At 45.9% G+C, this 5,000-nt stretch overlaps 8 non-coding genes and 3 pseudogenes across 8 annotated transcripts; all 11 read left to right on the top strand.

Annotated features, from left to right (window-relative positions):
• The first annotated feature begins 304 nt into the window (after positions 1-304).
• On the top strand, positions 305-423 carry LOC142928231 (5S ribosomal RNA; annotated as a pseudogene).
• A 252-nt stretch (positions 424-675) lies between these two features.
• On the top strand, positions 676-794 carry LOC142926657 (5S ribosomal RNA). The gene has a single exon (XR_012943581.1). It is a non-coding gene; the product is annotated as a 5S ribosomal RNA (ribosomal RNA).
• Positions 795-1,221: 427 nt separating this feature from the next.
• Positions 1,222-1,340, top strand: LOC142926092 (5S ribosomal RNA). Its single transcript, XR_012943017.1, has one exon. It is a non-coding gene; the product is annotated as a 5S ribosomal RNA (ribosomal RNA).
• Positions 1,341-1,592: 252 nt separating this feature from the next.
• LOC142928319 (5S ribosomal RNA) lies at positions 1,593-1,711 on the top strand (annotated as a pseudogene).
• A 252-nt stretch (positions 1,712-1,963) lies between these two features.
• Positions 1,964-2,082, top strand: LOC142926646 (5S ribosomal RNA). Its single transcript, XR_012943570.1, has one exon. It is a non-coding gene; the product is annotated as a 5S ribosomal RNA (ribosomal RNA).
• Positions 2,083-2,509: 427 nt separating this feature from the next.
• Positions 2,510-2,628, top strand: LOC142927195 (5S ribosomal RNA). The gene has a single exon (XR_012944120.1). It is a non-coding gene; the product is annotated as a 5S ribosomal RNA (ribosomal RNA).
• Positions 2,629-2,880: 252 nt separating this feature from the next.
• Positions 2,881-2,999, top strand: LOC142926635 (5S ribosomal RNA). Its single transcript, XR_012943559.1, has one exon. It is a non-coding gene; the product is annotated as a 5S ribosomal RNA (ribosomal RNA).
• A 427-nt stretch (positions 3,000-3,426) lies between these two features.
• Positions 3,427-3,545, top strand: LOC142927751 (5S ribosomal RNA). The gene has a single exon (XR_012944675.1). It is a non-coding gene; the product is annotated as a 5S ribosomal RNA (ribosomal RNA).
• A 252-nt stretch (positions 3,546-3,797) lies between these two features.
• Positions 3,798-3,916, top strand: LOC142926267 (5S ribosomal RNA). The gene has a single exon (XR_012943192.1). It is a non-coding gene; the product is annotated as a 5S ribosomal RNA (ribosomal RNA).
• Positions 3,917-4,347: 431 nt separating this feature from the next.
• On the top strand, positions 4,348-4,466 carry LOC142926091 (5S ribosomal RNA). The gene has a single exon (XR_012943016.1). It is a non-coding gene; the product is annotated as a 5S ribosomal RNA (ribosomal RNA).
• A 252-nt stretch (positions 4,467-4,718) lies between these two features.
• Positions 4,719-4,837, top strand: LOC142927960 (5S ribosomal RNA; annotated as a pseudogene).
• The last annotated feature ends 163 nt before the right edge of the window (positions 4,838-5,000 follow it).

Below are 5,000 nucleotides of genomic sequence, written 5' to 3'. Positions count from 1 at the left end.
TGATGCCACTCTTTCGGGGCTCAACCAGGAGCTCAGAAACAGGTCCCTGCAGAGTGGGCTGGTAGGACAAGTCTCTGCGCTGTCTATTACTGATTTTATACACCCAACAGCACGAGATTTCACTTCGTTAAAGTATTGAAAGGGGACGGACGGACGGACACATTAATCTATTGCAGGCTGGTACACTCAGTTTACAACTTCGTTTCTACCAGTATAAAGGTTTTTTGAGCGATGACCTCCAGAAGTATAGTTGAATGTTGATTGTTTAATACATCTGAATGTGCGACAGGTCTTTCCAAGCATGGCCTACGACCAGCTCACCCTGAATGCGCCCGATCTCGTCTGATCTCAGAAGCTAAGCATGGTCGAGCCTGGTTAGTTCTTGGATGGGAGACTTCCTGGGAATACCAGGTGTTGTAGGCTTTTGCATTGTTGTATCTGGATGGGTCGCGTTTTACACTTGGACTCATCCAGTTAGTGCACCTGCCAATTTCACGTCGATATGGTGTACTGCATTGGGATCAATATTTTTTGTAAAATACTGTTTGATGCCACTCTTTCGGGGCTAAACCAGCAGCTCAGAATAAACGTTTTCACGAGCGATGACCTCCAGGAGTATAGTTGAATGTTGATTGTTTTATACATATGAGTGTTCGACAGGTCTCTGCAAGCACGGCCTACGACCATATCACCCTGAATGCGCCCGATCTCGTCTGATCTCGGAAGCTAAGCATGGTCGAGCCTGGTTAGTACTTGGATGGGAGACTGCCTGGGAATACCAGGTGTTGTAGGCTTTTGCATTGTTGTATCTGGATGGGTCGCTTTTTACACTTCGACTCATCCAGTGAGTGCACCTGCCAATTTCACGTCGATATGGTGTACTGCATTGGGATCAATATTTTTTGTAATATAATGTTTGATGCCACTCTTTCGGGGCTCAACCAGGAGCTCAGAAACAGGTCCCTGCAGAGTGGGCTGGTAGGACAAGTCTCTGCGCTGTCTATTACTGATTTTATACACCCAACAGCACGAGATTTCACTTCGTTAAAGTATTGAAAGGGGACGGACGGACGGACACATTAATCTATTGCAGGCTGGTACACTCAGTTTACAACTTCGTTTCTACCAGTATTAAGGTTTTTTGAGCGATGACCTCCAGAAGTATAGTTGAATGTTGATTGTTTAATACATCTGAGTGTTCGACAGGTCTCTGCAAGCACGGCCTACGACCATATCACCCTGAATGCGCCCGATCTCGTCTGATCTCGGAAGCTAAGCATGGTCGAGCCTGGTTAGTATTTGGATGGGAGACTGCCTGGGAATACCAGGTGTTGTAGGCTTTTGCATTGTTGTATCTGGATGGGTCGCTTTTTACACTTCGACTCATCCTGTGAGTGCACCTGCCAATTTCACGTCGATATGGTGTACTGCATTGGGATCAATATTTTTTGTAAAATACTGCTTGATGCCACTCTTTCGGGGCTAAACCAGGAGCTCAGAATAAACGTTTTCACGAGCAATGACCTCCAGGAGTATAGTTGAATGTTGATTGTTTTATACATATGAGTGTTCGACAGGTCTCTGAAAGCACTGCCTACGACCATATCACCCTGAATGCGCCCGATCTCGTCTGATCTCAGAAGCTAAGCATGGTCGAGCCTTGTCAGTACTTGGATGGGAGACTGCCTGGGCATACCAGGTGTTGTAGGCTTTTGCATTGTTGTATCTGGATGGGTCGCGTTTTACACTTCGACTCATCCAGTTAGTGCACCTGCCAATTTCACGTCGATATGGTGTACTGCATTGGGATCAATATTTTTTGTAAAATACTGTTTGATGCCACTCTTTCGGGGCTAAACCAGGAGCTCAGAATAAACGTTTTCACGAGCGATGACCTCCAGGAGTATAGTTGAATGTTGATTGTTTTATACATATGAGTGTTCGACAGGTCTCTGCAAGCACGGCCTACGACCATATCACCCTGAATGCGCCCGATCTCGTCTGATCTCGGAAGCTAAGCATGGTCGAGCCTGGTTAGTACTTGGATGGGAGACTGCCTGGGAATACCAGGTGTTGTAGGCTTTTGCATTGTTGTATCTGGATGGGTCGCTTTTTACACTTCGACTCATCCGGTGAGTGCACCTGCCAATTTCACGTCGATATGGTGTACTGCATTGGGATCAATATTTTTTGTAATATAATGTTTGATGCCACTCTTTCGGGGCTCAACCAGGAGCTCAGAAACAGGTCCCTGCAGAGTGGGCTGGTAGGACAAGTCTCTGCGCTGTCTATTACTGATTTTATACACCCAACAGCACGAGATTTCACTTCGTTAAAGTATTGAAAGGGGACGGACGGACGGACACATTAATCTATTGCAGGCTGGTACACTCAGTTTACAACTTCGTTTCTACCAGTATAAAGGTTTTTTGAGCGATGACCTCCAGAAGTATAGTTGAATGTTGATTGTTTAATACATCTGAATGTGCGACAGGTCTTTTCAAGCATGGCCTACGACCATCTCACACTGAATGCGCCCGATCTCGTCTGATCTCGGAAGCTAAGCATGGTCGAGCCTGGTTAGTACTTGGATGGGAGACTGCCTGGGAATACCAGGTGTTGTAGGCTTTTGCATTGTTGTATCTGGATGGGTCGCTTTTTACACTTCAACTCATCCAGTTAGTGCACCTGCCAATTTCACGTCGATATGGTGTACTGCATATCGATCAATATTTTTTGTAAAATACTGTTTGATGCCACTCTTTCGGGGCTAAGCCAGGAGCTCAGAATAAACGTTTTCACGAGCGATGACCTCCAGGAGTATAGGTGAATGTTGATTGTTTTATACATATGAGTGTTCGACAGGTCTCTGCAAGCACGGCCTACGACCATATCACCCTGAATGCGCCCGATCTCGTCTGATCTCGGAAGCTAAGCATGGTCGAGCCTGGTTAGTACTTGGATGGGAGACTGCCTGGGAATACCAGGTGTTGTAGGCTTTTGCATTGTTGTATCTCGATGGGTCACTTTTTACACTTCGACTCATCCAGTGAGAGCACCTGCCAATTTCACGTCGATATGGTGTACTGCATTGGGATCAATATTTTTTGTAATATAATGTTTGATGCCACTCTTTCGGGGCTCAACCAGGAGCTCAGAAACAGGTCCCTGCAGAGTGGGCTGGTAGGACAAGTCTCTGCGCTGTCTATTACTGATTTTATACACCCAACAGCACGAGATTTCACTTCGTTAAAGTATTGAAAGGGGACGGACGGACGGACACATTAATCTATTGCAGGCTGGTACACTCAGTTTACAACTTCGTTTCTACCAGTATAAAGGTTTTTTGAGCGATGACCTCCAGAAGTATAGTTGAATGTTGATTGTTTAATACATCTGAATGTGCGACAGGTCTTTCCAAGCATGGCCTACGACCAGCTCACCCTGAATGCGCCCGATCTCGTCTGATCTCGGAAGCTAAGCATGGTCGAGCCTGGTTAGTTCTTGGATGGGAGACTTCCTGGGAATACCAGGTGTTGTAGGCTTTTGCATTGTTGTATCTGGATGGGTCGCGTTTTACACTTCGACTCATCCAGTTAGTGCACCTGCCAATTTCACGTCGATATGGTGTACTGCATTGGGATCAATATTTTTTGTAAAATACTGTTTGATGCCACTCTTTCGGGGCTAAACCAGCAGCTCAGAATAAACGTTTTCACGAGCGATGACCTCCAGGAGTATAGTTGAATGTTGATTGTTTTATACATATGAGTGTTCGACAGGTCTCTGCAAGCACGGCCTACGACCATATCACCCTGAATGCGCCCGATCTCGTCTGATTTCGGAAGCTAAGCATGGTCGAGCCTGGTTAGTACTTGGATGGGAGACTGCCTGGGAATACCAGGTGTTGTAGGCTTTTGCATTGTTGTATCTGGATGGGTCGCTTTTTACACTTCGACTCATCCAGTGAGTGCACCTGCCAATTTCACGTCGATATGGTGTACTGCATTGGGATCAATATTTTTTGTAATATAATGTTTGATGCCACTCTTTCGGGGCTCAACCAGGAGCTCAGAAACAGGTCCCTGCAGAGTGGGCTGGTAGGACAAGTCTCTGCGCTGTCTATTACTGATTTTATACACCCAACAGCACGAGATTTCACTTCGTTAAAGTATTGAAAGGGGACGGACGGACGGACGGACACATTAATCTATTGCAGGCTGGTACACTCAGTTTACAACTTCGTTTCTACCAGTATTAAGGTTTTTTGAGCGATGACCTCCAGAAGTATAGTTGAATGTTGATTGTTTAATACATCTGAGTGTTCGACAGGTCTCTGCAAGCACGGCCTACGACCATATCACCCTGAATGCGCCCGATCTCGTCTGATCTCGGAAGCTAAGCATGGTCGAGCCTGGTTAGTATTTGGATGGGAGACTGCCTGGGAATACCAGGTGTTGTAGGCTTTTGCATTGTTGTATCTGGATGGGTCGCTTTTTACACTTCGACTCATCCTGTGAGTGCACCTGCCAATTTCACGTCGATATGGTGTACTGCATTGGGATCAATATTTTTTGTAAAATACTGCTTGATGCCACTCTTTCGGGGCTAAACCAGGAGCTCAGAATAAACGTTTTCACGAGCAATGACCTCCAGGAGTATAGTTGAATGTTGATTGTTTTATACATATGAGTGTTCGACAGGTCTCTGAAAGCACTGCCTACGACCATATCACCCTGAATGCGCCCGATCTCGTCTGATCTCGGAAGCTAAGCATGGTCGAGCCTTGTCAGTACTTGGATGGGAGACTGCCTGGGCATACCAGGTGTTGTAGGCTTTTGCATTGTTGTATCTGGATGGGTCGCATTTTACACTTCGACTCATCCAGTTAGTGCACCTGCCAATTTCACGTCGATATGGTGTACTGCATTGGGATCAATATTTTTTGTAAAATACTGTTTGATGCCACTCTTTCGGGGCTAAACCAGGAGCTCAGAATA

This window comes from Petromyzon marinus, chromosome 23 (genome assembly GCF_048934315.1).
Source record: "Petromyzon marinus isolate PM22_M1 ecotype Great Lakes invasive population chromosome 23, UKy_Petmar_22M1.pri1.0, whole genome shotgun sequence".
NCBI classification, from domain to species: domain Eukaryota; kingdom Metazoa; phylum Chordata; class Hyperoartia; order Petromyzontiformes; family Petromyzontidae; genus Petromyzon; species Petromyzon marinus.
The sequence above is the reverse complement of the archived record's forward strand: the minus strand, read 5'-3'. Positions and strand labels throughout refer to the sequence as shown.